General features: G+C 35.3%; 1 protein-coding gene across 20 annotated transcripts in view; it reads right to left on the reverse strand.

Moving 5' to 3' along the window:
* The window catches only part of PTPRD (protein tyrosine phosphatase receptor type D), a 1,155,490-nt gene that overhangs the window by 535,649 nt on the left and 593,802 nt on the right, over positions 1-26,039 (reverse strand). For all 20 annotated transcript variants that reach the window (XM_064404736.1, XM_064404735.1, XM_064404734.1 and 17 more), the window contains exon 7: positions 24,932-24,954. The gene's annotated coding sequence lies outside the window, so the exon portion shown is untranslated. The remainder of the gene's footprint in view (positions 1-24,931; positions 24,955-26,039) is intronic.

The raw sequence follows: 26,039 nt of genomic DNA on the forward strand, positions 1-26,039 counted from the left end.
CTTTGAAAAATATCTAGAAACAGTGCTTCCTTTTGCAAGGATTTGCAAAGATGCAATTCCTGGCAAATTGAAGATGCAATTGAAAAATAGTGGGAACATCATTAGAAATACATTTCTGGAGGGTGCCAGGCTATCTTCCAGCCTGTAATGTCTAAATAGATATAGGTGAAGTATAAAGATTATTTAATGCTAGGCTTCAGCCAAAGAAACGTCAACATTAACTGCATCTTGTTCTACATGGAAAAGATTCTTAGAAGAGCATTTATTTTCTTATTTACTTTTGCAACAAAGGTTTGCTGAAGAGGATAGCGCATATAATCTGCCCTAACAGTCTTGGTTTTATTTTAAAGACCAAGCAAGCTGCTGTAGAACAAACTTTAAAATTAATAGTGTTTTTACAAATAGCTGAAATACAGTTATTGAAAGACACAAATTAATTTGGAGTAGTTTTCTATATCTCTGAGGATGGTAATTTAGTCTAATGGGAACTTAATAACTCATATTTAACACATTACTAATCTGCTGTTTTGCTTACAGTAAACAAGAGTTACTGAGATTATAAATCACTTATTTAAAAGGAAATCTTGAATTCCATGGAAAACCTGTTTTAGCTGGAAAAGAGCAGGTAGAAGCAGTTAGTCTTGTTGTTTTCAAATTATTTCAATGGTTGTTTTGTACATAAGTAAACACGGTTAATTAAGGCATCCTTCCTCCCTGTCTGTCATACCACAGCTGTAAAAGGAAGATTACTGCATTTAGTCATAGCTCTGAGCTAGGTCCAGCATAGTGCAGCACTGCATCAAGAGGCAATTTAGACATTTTTTGCGAAGCATCTGTACAAGACAGTGTGTTTTATCCCTTGAAAGTCAAAAAAAAAGCCCAAAACACTTTGGGAACTGTAGAGTCCTACATTTTTCTGATTCCTGTGTCCCGCTGTATTTTTTAGTTTAAAAGCCCCGGTGTATGAATCTCTTATGAAACTGCTGTCAGTAGGTGGTGGCCCATTGGTAGACCAGGGGATCTTCTCCTGCCTACCTTGGTAAGAAAGTCTGTTCTTACATAGGCAAAAGACATTATTCTTAATATGCACGGAAGTATACACAACCCTTGCATAAATGAGAGTTGTCTGTATGGTAAAGAACTGATATTTAGATTTCACCTGCAGGCATCATGACTTTTACGTTGCATAACAAATACATAACTATAAAAACATGAGAAGTTCAGACAGGTTAGTATCGTTACCTATATATTAATTCACTACTTTGTGCAGCAAACCAACAGTATGAATGATTTTCCCATGAACTTTCTCAATATCATGCCAATACAAAAACATGTCTTTGCAGAATGACAGCATTTGATTAAATAGTTTCCTTGGTTTTTTGCCCTCTTTTGATTTTTCAATACTGATTGTTTAATTGTCACTTCTTTAATACCTTGATTGCTGATGCAAATTTAGTAACTGAAGGAAGAGTCATTCACTAATGCATTGTTATTTTATTTTCTCTGGGCAAAATTTTAGTCACAGCACTTAGGCATTTTGCTGAGTAGAAGTGTGCATAGGAGTATGTTTTTACTGAGAAATTGGATATAACTATACCTTAAGACTTTTTTTTTTCTTTTGGGGTGGACATATTTGAACAGCTCTGTACATCTTTGCTTTGGGAGTTTGACAGCAGGGAGTCTACATCATGGAAAGAACCTGTGACGGGCACACTGGAAGGCTGGGAGTCTGAGCACAACTGGAGATAGATATTTGTTATTCATATAGAGACACACAGTCCAGCTTAAAACCTATTGTACCAAATATAATAGCTGCTTATTCAAAAGCAACATCTGTCCTGAAGGAATATAACGGTGCTCAGCATGCCTATCGCTTCTTGACTCTGAGGCAATGATTTAAAGCTTCTGAACTTCACAATTTGGATTAATTTTGTTGAAGCTACATCTGTAATGGTATACTACACCTTGGATAATAATAATGCCTTGAATAATGAGTTACAGACTTTTTAAAACTGAAATATGTGAAAGCAAGAAACAGAAGTAAAGCTAAGTGAGCAATCAGCTTCTTTTATTTAAGCAATCATGTGTGCTTTAACAGGTTAACTAGCCAACAAGCCATTCTCACATACACAACAAATGTTATAAAAGGCCTTTAAAGTGAATTCTAATTACAGTTCAAAAGGACAAACAGGAAGTGTGAAAGGGATCAGAGCTTCAAATATGAGCTACTCTTTTTTTAAACTTTTTGTCATTTCTCTGTCTCGTGAACAGTCCCAAATAAGATTCCATTATATGGGTTAGTTTTTCAGATAAGCAGTGCTGGGTTAGTATATTCTTGACTCCTAAGTGTAAAAATCAGATTTACTTTGAATTTTGTAAATCAATAACAATAAATACACAGTTTTGCAAGCTCAGGTATCAGTATAAGAATTATGAAAAAAAAAAAGCAGAGATAATTCAGGAGCAGGTCATGCACCTTATTAGCAGTTCTTTTTAGGCTTAAAAATATGATCTGAAAATGTATTTATTATATGAGATTTCTGTGTATGTTTGCAGTGTGAACTTCTGAAGTGCATCTGTATAGGAGAATTCTTAGAACTTGAGCTCTGAAATGGCTAATCCTCTTATAATTCTTACCTAAAGCTACTTTATGGATGATGAATAACAGAATGACAAAAAAAAACCTCCCCAAACCCACAGATGTATAAAGAAGTGTTTGTCATCTACTAAAAAAATAATGGTTGAAATTGGGGGTGGCTGAGAACTCTAATTTGCAACATAAGTGGATTTGCAGGCACCCTGCTAAGGAGAACAGTTTTTAGATATTCCCGTTGCTGATGGACGTCATGCTTGCTCCAGCTGTCAGGAACACAGCTGTTCTGTTTCCCTTTGAGTGATCAGTTCTGCTGATGCCCTCCAGCCAGCATGTTCTTTGATAAGGTCCAACGGAGAGCTGTGAATGAGTTGAAGGCTGGGTTTCTAACAGAAAAATGCAAAAACAAATTTCACAACAAATTGCATTTTCACTGCTGCCTGATGTCACCCAATTAGAATGGGTTGAATTTGTTCTAGTACAGTGGCTTGGAAAAATCACAGTGGAACAGTTTTTTCCTTATGTTTGTTAAAGCAATTTCAGGGAAAGGTTGCTTTCTGTTAAAGCAGATATTGTCATAATATACTTTGTAACTTATTAAAACCATCTAAAATAAAGGTATTAGATCTGAATTAGAACTGTAACTTCAGTTTGAAAGATATATCATCTTCATCTGATTGGGTTGGTAGGAAGAGCAATACTAATAACAAATCATTAAAACAGCGTCTCTATGTCCTTTCGTAGTTATGTGGAAACTTGGTTTTTTTGCCTACTGCTTCAGAAATGCATGCAGATTAGATGCATTTACTCATGCAGATACAGCTAAGGATATAATGCTCAGAACAGTTTCTGAATGGGTTTTCTAAGTGGGTGGAAGTCATGAAGAAATCTTGATGTCAAGTAAAGTAGTTATCTAGATGTGTAGAGGATATCTAAGAGCTGTGTACACCATTAAAGCAGTGTCAGAAACATTGAAGCTATATATGTCATATCTGAAAACCATATATGATCTCTACTGGGAAGATGGACAAAATATGGGGGAAAAACAAGGGTTCTTCAATCTGAATTTATTCTATTAATATTAAGTTCAATGCCTTTTCACCAATGCTTAAGTTTTGTAGTGTTATGATTTTTGTGGGCCAAAATGTCATATTGCATAAACAAGTGCCAGTGTGTTCCTTTCCAAGCAGTGTATCTGTGTGATTATTTCTTCCTGAATATGGGATGCACCTAACTCTCTGGAATTAGTTCTAATTAATGTTTTTGTAAGGGAATTCAGAATCTTAACTCTCTGGAAAGTAAGAAACATTTAGAGTATATGTGGGGGTTTTTTAAATAATAAGCTGTCATCATACAGAAAAAATTATTTTCCCTTTTCTAAATATTTCAAGTTTTCTGTGGTAATATTCCATGCCTTAAACTCTTTAAACAACATGTTACATCTTATTTCAAAGACCATTCTTCTATCTCTTTTTGCTCTCCACTTTTTAGTATACTAAAAATACTTACTCTTTGTTTACAAAACTGATTACTCCTATACTAAATGGACTGAATAAATTTTGCTTGTGAAACATTCTCATTTGACCAGTTAAATAAACACCTGAGAAATTATTTCTCTAGGTCAGTCTCTTTATCCTTCTAATAGAGAAATGTCTTTTGAAGTTTCAAACATTCTTTCCAGGTTAGAGTAACACCCATTTGATAAAAGTCTGTTTGAAATTTTTGGAAATTTGGTTGTTTATAGAAGACAAAATAGGTAATTGCCAAAATGCTGTGAAGCATAGTAGATACTTTGTTTGTGAAGGAGTCTGTTTCAGGAATGAAACTGAGATCCCAGAAATGAGAAAAAATGCAATGATTAAGTATTCTGCATGTACAACTGCAAACTTGTATGAAAATGGTCCCAGAAAGTGAGCAGTGTAGAAGACAGTGCATTCACAAAGGGAAGAGAAAAATTTAGATAACTGAAATCACTAAGATAAATGGTGATGTATGCCTGTAGAAGGGTAGGATGGTGCTTTTTGACATCTTCTGGAGATAGACTCTAATATGACTATGTCCAGTGCACCAAGGTCCATTATTTCTGGTCTCTAATGCAGTTTTCTCTAACTAGGAGCAATTGCATGTGCTAGAATTGCACATGCTAGAATTGCACACAAATGAATACTATAGTCCCTGATTCATGCTTCTCCTTGTTAAGGCTTCCTGGTTCTCTTTCTCCTGCAGACACAGCTTTATAGCATGCATGGTGCAGGACAGTAACGAATACTGAGTGGTGAGAGAAGCTTCTCCAAACCACCTATCATCCAACATTTCCATAGACTGCCTTTCTGGGAAGTCAGTCTTGCAGGGATCATATGTCTCCACAATGTTTAGTACTGTGACCCTTAGCAGTTCTGAATCTATATGGTAAGACAACACATGACAGTAGGACAAAACAGAGTGCTAGGTTAGTACAGCATGAAATATGATCAATAAAGTCTCTAGCAATAAAGTAAATTATTGAACCAAAGTGACTTGGTGTGGGAGTCTGGGCACACAACAGTGATAAATGTGGAAAGCACTTCATTGAATTACCTTGCTCAGTACTATTGCTCACAATTCCATCTTATTCTACTAACTCTCCAACAATTTATCATTCTATTTTTCAGCAATTTATAAGACATTTAGCAAGGGAGCACTAGGGCTACCTAGGTATTTTTTCCGTGTTCTCAAATCACTTTGTACCCATTATTATGCTTAGTATAAGCAATTTTGTTTCTTATTAGAGAAGCTCAGTTCTATAAGTTTAATATTTTCAACAAGGAAAACATTTTTTTGAATCTCATAAATCATGTTTCAGAAGTTTTACATTGTATTCTACACAAGAGAAAGGCAAATAACCTTCCAGTTCTTAATTTTCCAATATCCTAGGGAAATCCTAGAATTACAGAATCATACAATGAATGATACAGGAAGGGATTTCTGTTGAATAATGGAAGAGTGTGTAGGACCTCAGGTTGCTTGTAAAGCCAAATTTTAAATATATATATATATGGAGATGGAAATGTCAAAAAAAAATATCTGTGATCTGCCTTTTCCAATGTTGGATTAACTTGTTCTAGTGTTTAAGCAGCGTCTGTTAAAAAACTTTAAAAAAATCAAAAATTCCAACATTTCAAACTGTGTCTGCTGCCTCTTCTCTTTTCACATCTCTGAGAAGAGTTTGGAGTTTGTCTCCATCTTCTGTGAATCCTCTCATTAGATAGTTAGACAGCTCTTAAAGCAGAACAAAGCCCCGAGAACTGACTTACCATTCACTGCGTCTTTCCTCTAGTGTTTTTTAAAGATGTGCATTTTTCTGTTTCCAGCTTCAAAGTTTTAAGGACACCATTTCCAGTGGGAATTAAAGGAAGCTATTCAAGTGACTGTGGCCAAAATTTCCCTCCTACCTGTAAAACTCTGTCAGCATCTGCAGAGCATGCAAACATTAGGCCAACTTATAAACTGCTATGTAGAGACATTTATTTCAACTTTTGTGCTAGAAACTTGAGTAGATACACATTGCTATCAATATTGTTAAACAGAAAGCAAGCTAACTTTTCCATTATACACACATTTCACATAGACATTCTGCTAATACTCAGCACTTTTTTGGTTTTTACTGTAATTGGTCTTTTTCTTGCTGGTGACATTTATATACATCTGCTCTCTATTTCCTTAGTATTCTATGTAAACATCACATTAAATATTCATGGCATACACTACTTGAGGCTGTGCTGCCAAAGGCAAGTAGATAAGAGACAAAACTCTCAATTTCTAGCATAAACCTTAATGCACTACTAAAGTAGAAAGAAAGAAAGAAAGAAAGAAAGAAAGAAAGAAAGAAAGAAAGAAAGAAAGAAAGAAAGAAAGAAAGAAAGAAAGAAAGAAAGAAAGAAAGAAAGAAAGAAAGAAAAGAAAGAAAGAAAGAGAAAAACAAAATGCCATGTTCTTGAGGCATACAAGTTGAATAAGCAGGTAGATAGATTTCCACCTACAAAAGTCAAAACATTTATATGATTTTATTTTAAGCCTTCATATACAATTTATTTCACACAGCAAGGTTTCAATTTATGTCTATATCTTTCATGGATTATGAAAATAAAATTATGAAAACTGAAAAGCATTATAGCCAAGTATGGGCATTGTCAGAGTACAAAAAATGTTATCAGGTTGTAGAGATCATGACATGCACAGGCTACTCACTATTGAAATTGCTACACAGAAGTTCGTATAGAAAATTATAGGCAAGTGCTCTGCAACTGGCAAACCTGGAGTCTCCAAGACTGCTCTCCCATGGAACAAAATGTCTGTTTGCAAAAACACAGCTGTTATTAGAGGCTAGCTGCAGTCAAGGTACAGAACCAGAACAAAGGTATCATTTCATATGAGTCACTCAGGACCAAGAGAGTCAGATCTGCTCTGTGCTGGAACACAGGGCCACTCTTGGCAACTCAGTGAAGCTGTCTAGTCCTCAGAGCTCTGGGCTATCAGAGCAAGTTATGTCATACAAGGCACTGATTTCTCTGTAAAAATTCTGATAGCTACAACTCAGTTTTCCTATGTATACTGAATTCTGTCTATCTACTGAACTACCAGACTATACAGTGTGTGTGGTGGACCATCTGCCCAGTTTTTGTGTACACTGACAGAAGATGTGAAACACCATAAAAGTCATGATGATTATGAAGTTTAATAAATGCATTGCTTATCTATCCTTGGATAAATGCATAGACAGAACACCCCAAGTAATAATTAACCTCTATAGTTGAATGGAAGTATATTGCCCTACATTTGTATCCTTAGATAGCTGTGTAATACATGACAAAATGCCTATCTCAAAATGCAAACACTTCATAATAAACACTGCCTGCAGAGGTGCCTTATTGCTATAGCAAAGAATCTTTATTATAGGAAGTTCTTTTGTACAAGAAGAAGATGGATTTGGCACTTTAGCATGTTAAACTGCAGTTTCATTGGAGCTGTATGGTTCACAAAAGATTAATCTATCCCCTTGGAATATTCATGAATCAATAAGAATGTTCCCTAAGTCCAAGCAGTATTACTACTGTTGACTAAATGAGGTGCTTTACATTCTAATGAACCCGAACTTACTCCCCACAAAGTATGCATTTTTGTAGGTGTTTATCTATTTTTTGAGGGGTTGGAGAAATGGGGTCTCTTTGTCATTCACTCTATAATATATCAGACACTCTGTCTTGTGTTTTTATTCAAAGGATAAACCTTTGCTGAAATAGTCATGTAAAATATTTGCTTCTACCAGAAGGGAGATCAGAATAAAAACTAAGTTTCAGCTTCCAGAGGAAATCACTGCTAATGCCAATCATATTCACATTGTTAATTATAATGACATACTAAAAAAAAGGGGATTATGAACTCTGTGGTGTAGAGTTAGGCTGAGTTGTTTTGTAAATTACTTATTCATTGATTCCCTACTTTTGTTTTCTTGAAGTCCAGTTTCCTAAAAACTGGCGTTATGCCTACACAACTGAAAGTAATGCATCATATTAACATTAGCATGTTAATAAAATGAAAACTAATTAGAAACTCAGCAAACACAGACTAATCCAGATAGCAGCATCTCATTAACAGGGCAAGATACTTCTGTTGTTTTTTTGCCTTGTGCTCATTTCAGTTAACAATTTTTAATAAGTGTTCTTCACTCGGCTCTCCCTTTAGAAATTTATTCTAGTCTGGGTGGAAGCAGTGTGATTTATTCCATCTCTCCCTGATCAGATGAGGAATGAAAACAGGAGCAATGCATCAAAGGGTCTCCTCTCCTCATTCTAAGGGTAAGTGATGATTGCTTCACAATGTGATGAAAATTTTCACTGAACTTTATTGTAACTGCAACATTTCTCTTGTTACACTGCAGTACTATTGGTTTGTAAAATACAAGACTTGCAAGGTCAGAAGAGATCATTGTATTAAGGGAAATAGTTCTTGATTATAAACCCATGTAATATAGTGCATCCGCTGGGGCTGTATTATTCATGTCACACTGGTCCTCCATGAAGGAGCACAAAGGGTCAAAGTTATGCTAAAATGTTCCAGTAATTGTACCAGAGGTGCTGTACTAGGAGTTTTATTTGGCAAGGACCAAGGTCACTCAATCACATAAACTTCTGAGAATCATGGAAAGAGGCAGAATGCAGTCAAGGAAAGGGGTTGCCTTCATTTCTACACCTCTGGCATCTGCAGAAGAGAACAGAATATGTGGGAGAAGAGCTAGCAGATGATGGTAGGTGAATTTTCTGGTTAGTCATTTAGTTCCCATCTGAATTTCAAAATGCCTTGCAACAGCAATGTAAAGTTCCGGGGAAAGGATTCCAGATAAATGAGTGCTAATTGGAGTGGCCTTCTAGTAGATATTCTACACAGTTAACCATGGGATTGCCGAGGGACAATGTGAAAAGCAGCTGTTTTCTGATACCATCTGCAAAAATGCCTATCCTACCCATTCCATGTGCTGCTATTACAGAAGAGTTACAGATTTACAGAGAATAAAACTGAAAAACTGAAATGGAAGTCTCCTTTCTGAATCCTGCCTGAATTGGTTACCCCCTGCTCATGTAAGTGGAGGACACAATCTGGGTATGAGTGTCTTGATTTGCTATTACTGAACTGCTAAAAGGGATAGGGAAGCTGAGCAGGAGGTGGAGCTGTTTTGAAGGTTTTAATCTGGTTTCCAGGGAAACCTATTTTTCAGTTATTTGCACGTTCAGCACATCTGGTTCATTTGGACTCTGGCTTTTTGAAAGTGATGAATGTGTCATGGGAAAAAATGAATGAAAAAATAATTTAAGGAATTAATGGGATGGAAGGAACATAGAATTATTTAAAAAATGCAGCTATGTTTTCCCTCTCCTGTTTCTAACCCCCTCCCTTCCCTTCTTTTTAAATACAAACTTTTGGATAATATTTCTTCCATATTTTGCGAAGGCCATCAAGAATGTCCATCCTCTTAATTGAAATTATAGATTGGAAAACATATATATCTGTTTTACTATACATATATACTACTACTATATCTGTGTTACTATATTTGTACATTTCTAACACAAGTAATGGTTATTGACTCAAAGGGCTACATTCCCACAAGGGGCAATACAGACTGAAGAGAAATGGAAATTGAACAATATAAGAATATACTTGTGCATATGTTGACAGAAAATATTCTTATAAAAATAGAAATAATTTTTGCTTCAGAAGAACAGCCACACTAAAAGATTGCTGGTAATCCAGATGTAAACATCTCAGAAAAACAAGAAAATTATCTGGTAAAATATTCTTATATGAAGTGTCTGTGAGGGAAGCCTGCACTAAAACAAGTTTTCTGTCACAGCTTGTGGTTCCATCAGGGAAAGCTGTTGTTCTTGAAGGACTGCACCTGGTGGAAGGGACCTATGCAGATGCAGTTCATGGATAACTGCAGCTTGTGGAAAGGACTCACAGTTCATGGAGGACTGTCTCCTGTGGGAGAGACCACACACTGGGAACAGGGGATTAGTCTGAGGAAGAAGGAGCAGTAGGAAACCATGTAATGAACTCACTGCACCTCCATTCCCAAACGTAGAGAGTTCCTGGGAAGAAGGAAGGGGTAGTGGGGGCTGAGGGAGTAAGGTGATAGCAAAATATTAAATACATAAAGAAGGTGTCCATCTATGGAATCAACAGCACTACTTAATGAAAACTGTAAAAGGGGTACTGAACACTGAGAGTGTAATAGAAGAGAAGTTTGGGTCATCCTTTCTTTCAGACTTTGCTTGTGAAAAGTTTGAAAAGATTTCTCTATTTTCCCCAGTCTATGGGAGGAAAACCACTATGAATTAGACCAAACAGAGGAGTTGGATGCTGGAATAAGATGGCATTAACTTAAGAAACCATAAGGAGCTCACACATGAAATTGTCAGGTTCCTTGCTAAGGAGTGTAAATTACTTGTTACTGGGGTCAATTGCATCTGCCAGAAGGGCTCTAGAGAGCATCTGAGAACTAGAAACAAACAGCTCTGACTTCAGCCTGTAAAAGGGTCTGTAGTAAAGGAAAAGGTCAATGATTGCATGTGTGAATGCAGTCTGGTGGTAAAGAGTCCGCACAGTTTCTAAAATGGGAATGGCTGCTACAATGACTTGATAGAGGTTTGAGAAGTTGTTAACCGACATGTGAATAAAGGCTATCCAGTGATCATAACACTTTCACATATTTTAATATCCTAGAGGTGGTTTTTTGGTTTGGTTTGGTTTGGTTTGGTTTGTTGTTGTTGTTTGTTCATTTTTGGTTTGTTTGTTGGTTTTGGTTTTGGGGGTTTTTCCCTATTTTTCTTGGCTTTCTTGTTTGTTTGTTTGTTGTTTTTTTTTTCCAAATGAATATTTTTTGAGAAACAGAATTATTTTAAAATTGGAGGAATTCTTCCTTTTATAGACTGAAAGCACATAAGGGATAAATTGAAAAGCAGAGGATTTAGTGGTCATTGCATACTGACAGCATGTAATATTCTGGGGAATGCCAGTGATTTTGTAGTGGGAATAAATTTAGCTTAATGTCTTTCAGAGATCTCTAAGGTTTTGGAGACCATTAGAACTGAGCTGTCTTGGGTAGCCAGATGCCTTACTGCTGGCAAAAAATCCTCAACACCTTGGGCCTCATAACATTGAGTAAGAAAGCAATATGATGATAGATTTCAGTGTAGACTAATATTTAGAGAAAAAAAATAATCAAAACTTTACTTACAGGAAGCTGATTTTGGAATGACAGTTGTAAGTCAGTAGGAATATCTTGGAATTGTCATTGACAGCTTTCTGAAATCTATCATTTCTGCATAGTGGCATTCACAAAAGTCAAGAAAATGCTCATCACAATCAGAAGTTGTAACAAGAATAGGATGGAGGCTATCATTTTGGTGTTATAAATCCCGGCATGTTCTTATTATGACTACTTTATGCAGCTGTGTTCTCTGCATTTCCATGAAGTTTAAAAGGAGTTAGAAAAAGTGCAGAGCATGAGAATGAGAGAGGTAATAGAGTTAAAGAAGTAAGACTAAAATGGCTGCAGGTCTACTGTTGAAGAGGTAAAGACAGAAACTGGCAATAGACTGAGTCAAGAAGGTGAAGCACTTTCTTATTAATAAGAGGGCAAAAGGAGGGAGAGATCAGTTTGAAAGAGGAAGAGATAATTTTAAAACGGATTGTTATAAAAACAGTAATAAATTTCAGAAATCTGTTGCCACAGAAGGTTACTGAGGTAAATAATATCCACAGATTCATTAAACAATGAAACAAACTTAAGACAAAGTGGTAAATTGATACTAGAGAATAGGCAGGAATGTCTTCTAACATCCTTAATTCTGGGAATGTGGATGCTGGGAAGAAGGCAAGGAATGCAACCCAAGACCAGATGCATCCCAGAATGATAGGGGAACTAGAACACAAAGTTTCTAAGCTGCTCTCTATCATATTTGAAAGGTATTTGCAGTAAGGCAAAATCCTTAGGGGCTGGAAAAATGGACACATGATGCCAATTTCTAAAAAAGGGTAAAGAGGAGCATCCTGGGAACTTCTGATCAAACCATTCCCAGTAAGGTGGTTTAACAGACTGTCTTGGAAGACATGTCTAAACATATGGAAGATAGCGAGGGAATTACAGACAGTCAAAATGTTCACAAAGGTGACCGATCTGGTGACCATTTACAGTGCAGTAACTGCATCAATTAAGAAAGGAAGAGCAACTGATATAGTCTACCTGGACTTCTGTAAGGCTTTTGAAAAAAGCCATTCAGAAGCCATTCTCCCATTCTGGCTGCAACTTTGGAGAGATGGGTTTGACACAAGGACTGTTAGATGGATAAAAAGCTGATTGGAAGGGAGCTTTTAAATAATTGCAGTCATGCTTCAATGTCCAAGTGGAAACCAGAGATGAGTACTGTCTCTTAGTGATCCATATGGGTGACAATGTTACTTAAGATCTTAAATGAAAGAGAAAAAAGGAATGAATAAGCAACTTTGAGGATGACACCAAGCCACCAAGCTAGTGGTACTGTTGATTTGCCAGAGAGACAGAGTACTCTCCAGAGAGACCTTGACAAGCTTGGCCAGTGGGCCCATAAGAGCTTCATGAAGTTCATCAGGCCAAGGCAAAGTGATGCCTTTAGTTCTGAGAAGGTTCAGAGGAGGGCCACAAAAAGAATCAGAGGGCTGGAATAATCCTCTTGTGAAAATATGTTGTTAGAATTGGGGTAGTTCACCTGGAGGAAATCAGGCTTCCAGGAGACCTTAGTGTGACCTAGTTCTGTATAGAAGGGGCTTACAAAATAGTGGAGAAATACTTTTTACTAAAGTCTGTAGTGACAGTACAAGGGGTAACAGTTTTAAATTGAAAGAAGATAATTTTAGACTGACATAAAGAAGAACGTTACTGTGAGAATGGTGAGGCACTGGAACATGATGCCCAGAGAAGTTGTGAATGCCCTGTCCCTGGAAGAGTTCCAGGTAAGGCAGGATAGGTCTTTGAGCAACATAGGCTAGTGGGAGGTGTTCCTGTCTGTGACAGGGTGATGGACTAGGTGATCTTCAGATGTCCCTTCTAACACATTCTATGGTTCAGAGACTATGAATGCATGGAATGAACTATTAATGTCACTACCAGAGGGAAAAAATATTGCACTGAGCAGAGTATAGCAGAACTCAGGAGTTCTGCTTGAGTATGGTATTTCTGATGTTCTTATGTAACTGTAGTAGTAATAACAAATTGAGAGCATGTCCAATAACAAACCTTTCTGTGGTTTAGTAGACAAATGACATCATAATGAAAGGGGAAGAAATGGGGAGAATTAGTACAAGTAATAGAGAATGAATCAGATCTTTTTCTAACAAGTAATTTTATTCTTTGCTCTTTTTAGTCAATAAGGAAAAGATGAAGAAAACCTGAAATATCTCACTGAATAATATAAACTCTTAAATTTTCTATAAGGATCATTAGCATCTTCTGTGACTCTTTTGTCTCTCAATTTACATCACCTATCAAAAAATATTTTGGCCACTATTAATTTTCAAAATGTTTTTGGGCCAAAAGTAAACTGGCCCAAAGTAAATGCCCTATTAATCTCATATTTTTTTAAACATATCCCATGGAAAACTTATAGATGCTTTTGATATTAAGAACAACTGGGTATTTTGAGATGCAGTGACAGAATTAGACATTTTTCTGACTGATTTATCATACTTTCACAAAACTTATCTAGAAGTATCAGTTATTTAAAAAAAATAGAAATCAGACTAGTCAGAGTAAAAACAGAATTAGTCTCCCCATTTGTATTACAAAAGTTATGAAATAAAGATAAAATACCATCCATAGTAAATTTCAAAAATGCTTTAGCTTTGCTCATCTTTTAGAATCATTACTTTTATATAGTGCTATGCATGTGATATTGAATTAAACATTAGGCTCAAATGAGACATTGACAGAATGCAATGTGATACTGAAATAGCATAAAAAGGATGTGCAAAATCCCAGAATTTTCAATAAGCTGAGGATAAATTAGCAATGCAAACACAAAACATAGGGCTTGTGATTGGGCTTATGCTTGCAAAGTTTGGGGGTTTTAAAAATCCGCTTTTATAAAGAAGTTACTTTGAATTTAATTTTCCAAATAATAACAAATTTTACATATTCCTCAACACTTCAGCTAGGCAAAGTATTTGAATGTGAAAGGAGCCATTTTAGAAATGAAAAACTAAAGGTTAACTCCCCAATTCCATATATATGTATATATACACATGTATGGTGTCCAAATATAATTTTACTGAAAGAAAAAAGCTAAACAACATTTCTGCATATGCCACTGAAATATGGAACTGCAAGGTAAGCAAATCATTAGTCCACGGAGGTATGCCATTGTCACCTACTATTAACTGTACCTTATATGTATGTGTTTCAATATGTCGATATGTTATATTGATACAGAATCAGTTTACAGTTTGAAGATCTTGAGTCTAGTGAAAAACAATGGAAAATCAGACAAAATCCATTCAGCTTTGAGATAGTGAATGGTCCTGGGCTAAATATATTTTTTAGTGAACTTTGCATGTCAACCAAGCAACTCAGAGAAACAGAAACCAGAAGGGTTTGGAATTTCTACATAGTCCACATGATTCTCATTTCAGAGCAGAAGGTTGTGGCACATCTGTGTGGGTCACTAGTTTATGCTCATGGTAGTTCACTTTTTTATTCCTTTAAAATTTTTGTTTGGAGTCTAGCTTTCAGAAGACAGGATATACATGAACATTGAAAAAAGTGCCATGCAGATTTCAGTGAAGTGGGAAAAAACATATTCTCACCATATAATTACAGTTTCTGTAAATTTAGTTTTGAAAGAGAAAAAGCTAACTGCACCTGAGCATTTCTTAGTAACTGATACGCCTTTCAAATAATTTCCAATACTTTCTTTGAAGCATCAAATTTCAATGAAGCAGAAGCATCAGTGATTCACAATTGTTTTTAAAACAGGAACTAAACAAATTATTATCTGTGCTGGCTATTTTTTTCCTTTCAAAGTTCTAATTTAGGAAATTATTTCTTACTACAGAAAAAAAAAAAAAGGCGAAAGGCTGATTTCAGCTATCCTGACACTTCCTTGGTTTACACTGCAGTCCAAGCCATGCCCTAACACCTCAACCAAACATTGGCACCGAGTGCCACATCCAGTCTTTTTTTAAACACATCTAGGAATAGTGACTCCACCACCTCCTGGGGCAGATAATTCCAGAACTTTATCACTCTTTCCATGAGAATTTTTTTTCTAAATTACCCTTGATGCAGCTTAAGACTGTGTCCTCTGGTTCTGTCAGTTGCTGCCTGGAGAAAGAGACCAAGCCCACCTGACTACAACCACCTTTCAGGGAGTTGTAGAGAGTGACAAGGTCACCCCTGAGTCTCCTTTTCTCCAGGCTAACACCCCCAGCTCCCTCACTCATTCCTCACAGGGTTTGTGTTCCAAGCCCCTCACCAGCCTCATTTCCTCCTCTGGGTGCTCTCCAGTGTCTCAAGGTCCTTCCCAAACGGAGGAGCCCAGAACACATTCCACTGTGTTTCAGGGATTAGTACCATTCTCACTTAATTTCAGCTACAGCACTCAAAAGCAAACTGTAGTTTCTTGATATTATTACAATATAATGATTAAATGTATTATAAGAGCTGTAGACAACCATTTGCCGTGTAGATATCAATTCCCAGCTTTTCCCTCCCTCATCATGAGAGGAGTAGAAAAGAAGTATTTCTAACGCTTTGAATCCTGAAGCTGGTCTCTCCAGATGTCCTGGATCACATTATAGAGCTGAGGTACCAAGTTGTGGTACCAAGTTTTTGCCCATTGTACTTTTCCAAGTGGTGTCTATCATGGACAATCTTACAGATAAAAAAATTTGTTAATCATTATTGCTTTCTTCATCAATGAGTGTGTGTGTACAGTACTGTAGGTGTACATTTAAAATTAGCTTGTACTCCCTTTTGTAGTTTCTCAGCAGACAATGGAAAAAGATTTCCATTGTGGTTTTGCCACAACTTTTGTCTGCCTTGAAGTAGCCTACTATAGAAGAAAGAGAAGGAATAGAAATTGAGAGTAAAATGTAATTTTAGACTCTTTTCTCTGTAGGCTCATTAAAGTTTATGAAGACAGAAGGGAAGATGAGAAGAAAGTTTTGCTTAGGGTTGATTACAAGTTTTTTTAGAGGCCTTAGTTAAGGTGGTAAGACCTTTATTTTTCATACTATCTACTTTATTTTTAGTATTACCTACTATCTAAAAGCAATTAGCCTAAAAAATCCCTTAATACTGGTTCCAAAACACAATACTATTGTTTCTGTTCACATATGTGACAAAACCCTGCTGAATTATTCTGAGTCTTGATTTCAAGTTTCTGTACAGATAATTTCAAAGACAAATTCAGACAATTTCAAAGAGATCTTTTGGCTATTTTTAGAATATTTTCTGATATAATGCACTTTAATTTCTGTTTTAAATTGACTGGAAATCACAGAAATTATTCAGAGCACTGAAAGAAATATGCCTTCTCTCACAGAGCCACTGAAGTACTGCTAAACTGCAGCTGTGATATAAAGATGGGAAGTTGTGTCAGTAGATCACAACAATTACAATAAGAAAATAAATACAGGCAGAATCAAAATCTAGTTAATAGTTTTGTAACATGGACAAAGGCTACTGACAGCAGCAAATATGAGCACATTTTTGTAAATGTGAGCCACTGGAATATTCATATTTACATTTAAGTTTTTAAAACAAAAATTAGATTTTTTTAATTGTGTGTGGCTTATAACTGACACCAGCTTCTGTTGATTTATTTTATGTCTTCTCAAGCATATCTCTGCTTTGAATAATCCCTTTGTTAACAATACTTGCTTTTAAAAACTAATCTAAAATTTTCACTGATTTCTCATATATGCATAAGCCTGCCTACAATTAATTATGTTGTCAGGAGCATGGAATTGGCAAGCATCAAAGATAGGTAAATTATCCATCCACAGACAAACGCAGAGAGAAAGAGATATAGATGTGCAAGGATAAGAATTTTTAAACTCACCATTTGAAAGAACAAACAATAAGCCCCTTGCAGCATTTTCATTGCCATATATCACAGTACTTGCAATAGTTTGGCAATAAATCATCTCTATTAAAGGTCATGTCTCGATGTTAATAGTCAATTAGTGCATTATTATTTAATGGTAGAAAATATGTCATACTATTTTAAAGATACATCTATTACACTTTACGCATGTCAACTAGGCTACTTTCCTATGTAGTTCAGTTGCAAATTTCAGATTACAACAGAATTTTTGATCTACTTATTGGGAGCAAGTTTTATTTATATCTTTTTTTTCTGGTAAAATACAAGTGGTAATACAGAATGTCTCCTCAAGTTTCATTCTGGCAATTGCCATAAAATATGGAATATAAACACACAAGCTGGCTATTACTCTGTGAGGAAAGCATCTTCTTTTCTACTTGAAGGCTCACTAAAATATAATATGATAACAGGCAAGATGTCACTCTCAAGCCTTATTGCTTTTCTCTTCTTTAAGGACTGAATATTTACTGATATACTTCAAAAAGCCAGCCTATAATTCTGTTATTAATTTTGGAAAAAAGATGAATACAGAAACTGGAGGGGCGACTAATAGCAAATAAGGGAGGGTAAAATTATATTTTTTTAATCTATAAAAGCTGTAGACTAACAGGTAAAATAAATCCCCTTAAATATTAGAACTCCTGACAGCTGCAAGAACAAGAACCTACAATGGCAGTAGCCAGTACTATGCAACACTGAAGCATGTAATTTACATCTTAGTGAAATTAAACATAGTATAATGGCTTAGCTCCCAGGCAACAATGCTATTAAATTTGCTGTAGAAGATTATGACATCATCTGAAACCCCAGGATACACTTTCAAGCCAGCTATTATGTTTGTAATATACACTGCTTTCTGGTTAGTTTTTCATTTAATTCATTGCAAGGATTATATATTTCAATGGCTGTACATGCTATCCAGCAGAATGGCTCTAGAATATTGGTGAGCCAAAGTAATGTCACTTAGAGAACAGGAGTAATATTATTATAAGGGGGAAGGGGTCAGTAAGTGACTTGGTATCACTCAAACAGTACTTGTTAGAACTGTAATATGCCTTTTCTTCCCTTTTCTTATCCAAGATGTCTTTTATTTTGCCAAAAAATTCTTCTGAAATTCTATGTTTTTAAATTCCTACTGTTATAGAACTGTGTATTTAGTAGAATAAAGAGATTAAGATGCAAGATAAATAAGGGGGTTTTGTGTGCCAAGAATCTGGTGAAGACCCTAGATGGATGTGAAAACAGTTTTCCTTACTGACAGGTGCACAACAATCTCACCAAGGAAGATTTTCTGTGATCAGGGTTCCACCAGTGATTGCCTCAGCTGCTTACTGGTCTGGGCTCTGGTTCTCTGATGAGCTGCCAAAAGCAGTTCTTGAATGATATCAAGATGGGTGAGGCAAACTGCTATGAGCTATATATTCTTGAGCGGTGAGAGCAATAAATTATGTTCTTGTAAATGTTTAAATATGTGTTTAACTGTACTCATCCAAGGAGCAGGTGAACCTACACAGTCAGGAATATTGTGTATGTGTTTTGGAATCAGAGACAGATTATCTTCTTAAGGGCAATATTCAAAATGTCTAAAATAATCAGTGTCCAACTCACTGTACTTGGCAGCCCCCCATCTCCTTTTAGTGCCATAAACTTCAAAAATTGTGTGACAAAAAAAATTTATATGAGATTCCACAATGCTTAAAAGTTATGTGTCTCTAGCTCTATAAACAACTGTATGCATTTCATATGTTTCTGTATGTGGCTTAAGGGCAGACAACCAGATTTCCATGTAACTTCTGACTGGATAAGCTGTTCCTTAGAAACAGATTAGTATTGATTTCAGTGCCAGGAGTCTTACAGAGCTAATCTTATTGCTACTGATCACTTTTATCAAAAGTTACATCCTTGTCCTTCCACGTCCTTGGTCAATGCCAGTGCCTCAACTGGTTAATTAGCTAGCTAAATGTGGATATATTTTCCCTCTTTTGTGTTTGTCTTCCAGAAAACTCTTTTATTGAAATATGCCCCCTTTCATTTCACTGAATCAAAGGTATCAGTCACACTGTTGATAGTTTGCTTTTTGAACACATACATTTGTTAAAATAAAAAAGTGTTCAAATTCAGATGTAGTTTGATCACAATTCATAGTCAAACTCACTGGTGTACTTTGTACTTTGATTCCTGTGGCATAAGCAAAATATTTTTCTAAGTAACAGCAGTAATTGAGATGTATACTGATGTTTTCATAGTCTACTTATCTGCAAATATGCTATTATTCCATTGGCTTCCTTAGTAAAAGAGTAAAAGTAAGTTCTTAACTGTGTTTATCTTGAAGTAAAATCTAATAGTGTTGCTTCTGCATGGTATACTCCTAAGGTGGAAGAACTGTAGCCTTTTCACTAGAAATAACCAAGACATATGCTCTAAGAATGCACCAAATGCAAAAACAGACCTAGAGGTGGTCTGAAGGTAGTTCCTCTTCAATGCCAACAAGTCTTTACTTTCATCTGTCTCCTTTTTGCCAAACTAGTCCTATTTACTTGCACCAGTGGTGGAAAAAGGCCTGCTGAACTGGTTTTACTACTTTTAGAAACATAATTTGGTCACTCCATAGAGTTACCTATTCCAAAATGCTCTTAGAACTTCAAGCAATGCAAAAAGACTCTATGTGTGTAATCTCTGGCCAAAGGTCAATGCAGTGCAGGTTTCCTACAACTCATAAGGAGTAGTGAAGCAGCTAGCAAATGCTACAGCTTTTTTGGCTGCTGTCATTACCTGAGTAACAGCAGCTGATTAATCCATATTTTTATATGACTTCTTTCACTAGCTAAGTACATTTTCTGCATAGACAGCAGTGTTTGTAGATAGAAACAGTGTATGACTGAGAAGAGATGAGTTTTGTAATGAGAACACAAAAAAGTTCCAGGAGAATTTTACCTTTCCCCTTAATAAAAAACAAACAAACAATCAAACAAACAAATTTGGGATGAATCTCAAATTCATCACTCTTTCATACATGTCATTTGTTCTTCCATGCTCCTGTGATGTTCTCAAAGTCCTATTTTCTAAAGCATTTGATAATAATAAACAAACAAAACCACTTCTCTCCCTGTTCAAAAAAAAAAAAAGAAAAAAGGAAAAAAAGGAAGAAAGTAAGTAAAAACTCTAAACTTTATCAGGGAGAGAAACGAGTAACATTAGCTCAGCTTATTCTATGACACGTAATGCCTTTGAAGCCTTTAATGCCTTTTGCATAAATGCAAAACTAGACATTGACAATCGTATTTTCAATTATTACAGAAGAGAAACAAATATCTAAGAGACTGATGGGCAGCTGCTCTTTTTTGCTGTTGTTCACAAAGTTGCTTTTATACTGGCTTATAAAAGAGGCGTTGCAGAGGCTCAAAAGTAGACGGGTATAAACAGTGAAATCAATGTCCATAAATGAAGCCCAAAAGATACAATCCTTTTAGCCTAGACTGCTTCCTGTTTTATCTCCATCATTGCAAGCAATGCAGCATGTTGCTGAGCCATTTTGTAAATTCTTTGATATTTTTCCTCTTATTCCGTTTATTCTTTGGTAGCTGTTGGTATTAAAACTGATCTTCGCAAAACTGAGTGAGTTGATTAATAGGTATTTTATACATCTGGTATTTCCTCATAAAAGACTGGTAAACTTATTTCAATTATTATACCACCAACAAGGATACAATCTGTTCACAATGGCTGTTTACGAGTGGCTGCTTTGGGTAATGGCTGTTTTCTTAGCATGCGAAATGAAATATAATATTATTAAACAGAGATATGCAGAATGGTGTGTCAACTTATCCATCTTCCTGATGTTTATAGACTTAATTTTTTGTAATGTTTATTTTATTTTATGGGACCAAACGTTAAAGTATCACTTATTTGAAAGCATCTAATTTCTTTTATTTTGGTTTTAATGTCCTTGAATATTAGCATCCACAAATTCATGTGCAATCAGTGCAGAAAACCTGTGGTAGGTAGTCTATTAATCCTATTTAGAGAAACATGTTGTAATGAGAGAGATAATGAACCAAGAAGTTTAATTTTTTTATGTTTTACCCACAAGGCTAAGGTTGTCTTCTTTGGCGTTTTTGTTAAACAAATCACCTGTAAAATGTCTTAAAATGATGCATGATAATCTCAAAATTGCTACGAAAATACAGTGTGGATGAGAAAGCAGGAAGTGCAAATGTAAGACTGGATGGTGAAGAAACAGACATGAACATTCTAAAGATTTTAAACATAACAGTAATTAAAATTATGTTAGATTAATACCTCAGGTAGTGAAAGAAAGCAATGGTGGTAAAAAAAAAGTGGTAAAAATTCAGCTTCTTAGGAATCATTAAAGTACAACTATTTATTTTTGAGCAGGGAAAGATTTTTTTAGATTTGCAAATCTACCCATCAAACAATACCACCAAATAATATCTAAATACTTAGATTTCAGTAAATGATATTTGAAATGCTAAATATATCAGAACACTTTCATAAACCAGTTACATGTCTAACAGAGACAGTATTTGTTTCAGATACCCAGATATTTAAATCTATCATATATAAATCTGAATTGCGATTAAGGTTTAATTTGAGGGAATAAGAGAGAAATGCACATTTCTTCAAAATAGAAATGGATAATGAAAACAAAAATGCTTCTAAGATTTTAAAGAGCTTTAAAAACTAATATTTTTCAACAAATATCTCAGAATTTATGCAGACATAGAGACACAGAAAACAGAAATCACATAGATGCTCCTGACAAGAAAAAATTACTTGCTGTTTGCCATTGCAGAAGTAACTGCTGCTAAGAGAAATATTTAGTATGGAATGTTTCCTTTATCTTCTTCCCTCCTACCCAGTAAACATATCCTGAATGCTTTGGAGTCTGCCACTACATATATTTTCCCTCTTTGCATGTAAACCTTGACTGCTAGTAGGTTAAACCTTTGCTCTGCTGTCAGGTTTAACCTGCACTGTGAGTCTGCTGCTGCTCCTTAGAGTAAACATGGATGCATTCTGCAGCTATTTAGATAATATCTCCTTCCCCCTCAGATGCGGACAGTGAAATCAGTGATTTCACTCACAATGATTATTCTCACAGATTTGGTTCTTGTAGGCTTCAGCTTCTCAGTAATATCTTAATAGAAAGCAATAGCTGGGGATTTTTCATGAGGAACTATTTCTGGTTACCTGAGATAAATAACATGATATCAACAGTTTCAAAAGCACTAATATCACTGCCATTAATGGCAGGCTACTCAAAGCATGCCACTGAAGTTTTGCCACTGAAAGCCTTAGTTTTATGAAGACAGACTGACTTCACTAGTGCTTACCTGAGCTCAAACAACTTCAGCTACAAAGGCTACATAAGATATCTCTTTGCTTATTGCATAAGGCTGATTGTTTTTGATATGAAATTAATGAGGTTTTTAGTTTCTACTACATAGCCAAAGATGCTGGAAGGACAAAGAAGGGAGGTTAAAAGAACCATTTAAAAATAAAGAATGTATTGAATACATTAAATTTATTGGGTGAAACAATTTAATGAAGAAAAATACTAATTAAATTATTAAAATCTAGATTGCATGTAGTAATTAAAAAGGCTGTTGCTATGCAACCAAAAGGATTTTTATGACAGAGTGCAGAAATATATTTGTTAAGTACACTGGTATTTCACTTTGACCTTTTTCAGTCATACACCTGCCCAAACTGTCTGTAAATGTGTTTTTGAGAATGAAAACATTAAAGATATCTGCAGGATGAAGAAGTTGAAAGACTATTTGTATTAGCTAATGGCTTTTATTATGGTTAAAAGGTTAAGGAATCTGTGAGGTAAAAATAGATACACATATATAATTATCTATAGAATTTATATGCTGATATTTCATCATAACTAATGGATTAATTCCTATCCCAAACACAAGTCCTGATCCTAAAGACAGGAAAACATTACTTTTTATAATGTAGTGTGTGAGCTAAACCTGCCCTCTCTAGAAGGTTTTAAATAACAGTTAATTCTGTTACTTATATCAGAAACCTAAGTAGTAGTTCATTATAACTAAGGCCAGTCTTAGCTTTTCCTGGAATATTTGGTCTGACATGTTGGTTTCTGATAAAGTAACAATTGTTACATGTGAAAGATTTCTGTTGCCATCATGTTATACTGATATATGGAAGAGAGACACCAGTATGTAGATAAAGAATATTGTTAGAGCACACATATAATTCTATGAAGAAGCATAAGTCGTGTTCAAAATATGTATAGAGTGCTTCCGCATATACTCCACAATCAGGAAATTTCTGCCTTGGACTGTGCTTTGCAAATGGGAGGGGAATGTGGTTTGCTGGACCTGATGGACTCAGCTCAGTGGTAAAGTCAGTTATTTCTTCATGTTGATTACCGGTTGTGTGACCAACCCAAACTCAATTAACTTTAATTCCCTATAGTCGCAGATTTAAATTGCAAAACATTAAAGATTTTTCTTTGTTGATGCAGATTCCTTCTCACTGATATCTCAGCCAGAAAACTGGAGGTTCACAAATCTGAATTGGGTCTAGCCAGGTGGCTTCTTGAGAAATGCTGGATCACCACCAGCATCCCACATCCAGAAGCAAAGGGATTCCTCTCTGGTTAAACCCTGTTCTCTGCACTGTCACTTGCTTCCTCTTTGATTTTTCAGAAACAGAGTGAACAAAAGTGATTCTTAATCAGAATGGAATTTTTTTGAAGATATGAGTTCCTACAGACATTTGTTCGCCCTTCCCTTTCTTTTTCTTATGGCTTCCCTATTTCCAAACATAAATTTATTGTGGTATTCTAGACAACTTCTCTTCAAACAACCACTCAGAATAGGCCCTAAGGCCTCTTTTCAAAGCTGGAGCAGAGGAACTATAAGATGTAAAGACAGAGTTTATCAGTAGGGTGGAGAGATTCCTGAAAGGAACCCTGGGACATTTTCTTACCATTTGTGCAGTGACATGTAAGCTTCTATACACTCTTACCCTTCTATGCTAGAAATCTAGGTGAAAACAGAGTATTCGCTAAAAAGATTCTCTAGGTTCTCTCTCTATGTATTAGTTGATGGGTGCTTCCAATTCTGTGAGACATAATTGCAAAAGTACAAGTTGATTTCTATGTGTGTGTCCCGATAAACTCAGTTTTATCTTGAACTATGTAGAAAAAGCAGGTTCAGAACTGTCTTTAATCAGGAACACCATCTTCCATCTCTTTTTATTGTTTAAAGACAATTTTGAAGTTCTATAAAGAAAAAAAGAGTGTGTACCATTGCCCAGTGAAGTTACAATTCCCTAAAAACTTTCTGTTTTCCTGGGCTCCAGATAAAAGTCAAAAATTAATTACAGGAAAGACAGGAGTTATAATACACTATTATACTTCAGAACTATTTATAAACACACAAAAAAATTTGGTCATTTCAGATGAAAATCTTATCCAGCAGACCAATGACAGGAAGAATCCACAGTAGTTCTCTATATTGTGCAAAAGAGATTTTTGGCTGACTGTAAACCTTCTCTGTAAGTTGCCAACTGCTAGATGCAAATCAAATAACATCATAAAGCTTTAGTACCCTTGGCTTTAGTAAATTACTTTAATTACCCAGTAATAAAATTAGTTTCCTACCTCAACTTTGTGAATTCCAACTCCTGTTACAAAAGAGAGAAAGGAAAAGATTTTCAGAGAGGGGTACAGAAGGAAAGACATTCAACATTGTTTAGCAAATATTTCACAGAAAACAGGTTCACAAGTTTGGTTAGAAGCAAAATTATATAAAAAAGAATGTTCCCCTGTTATAGAGAGAAAATAATTTTTTTTTCTTATATGTAATCTCCATAAGATTACATAAGAATAATAAGATTTTGCAATTTATTAAAATGTACACCAAACTACAGTCCTCTGTGAACTTTAGGAGGGATTTAAAATATAAAGAAAAAGGAATTCAAATAGCTGGCTACAGCTGTTAGTAAATGTCCAGGTAAAATCTCTATACAAGAGAAAAAGAGTCCTAGTCATCTGGATTACAGGTTTTTGTTTTTGTTTTTTTTTTCCTTTTAATTTTGTCATTAATCATGGCTTATACTTGACAACTTCTTAAATTTTTTTTGGAATGTAATCTGCAACAGATGATCATAATTTTTTTTTTATGTAAGACAGTGCCCTGCAAAACCAGACCTTATAAGGTTCAGACTCTTTCAAAAATCCACTCTATATTTATGTTTAAACAAAGCAGACGAATACAATTTTCTTTCCTATTAACACCTCTGCAGGAGATAAAAAAACCCCACTCTCCCTTTGTATCCTGCTTATTGATATAGTTATAATACTGCCAGAAAAATTCTCAAAGCCTTAAAGAAAGGAGCAAATTTGTGGAATTAGAATTTCATATTTTTGATGAACCTGAACTAATCTTGTAAACTCCTTAAAACTTAATCCTTCCACTTTTTTTCAAACTGTTGCTTAGACTCAATATCATGTTTCCCTGTCTAATAACAGCTCTCTAGAATATCTTACATATTTTTAAAAATATTTTTATTCATTTGCTTTACTTTTCTAGAAATACATCTCATTGTTTGAAAAAGACTGCCTAGGAAGGTAGGGTTGATGTTTGAATAGCAGGGTAAACAAGTGGTGTAAGGTCCTGTAAATTTCAGTAATTTTGGAATAAATTTCTCTGTGGTGTTTCTCCAATTCTGTTGAAAACCCTGATTACAGTCTTCACAGATTTTTTTCT

Source organism: Passer domesticus, chromosome Z, assembly GCF_036417665.1.
Source record: "Passer domesticus isolate bPasDom1 chromosome Z, bPasDom1.hap1, whole genome shotgun sequence".
NCBI lineage: Eukaryota > Metazoa > Chordata > Aves > Passeriformes > Passeridae > Passer > Passer domesticus.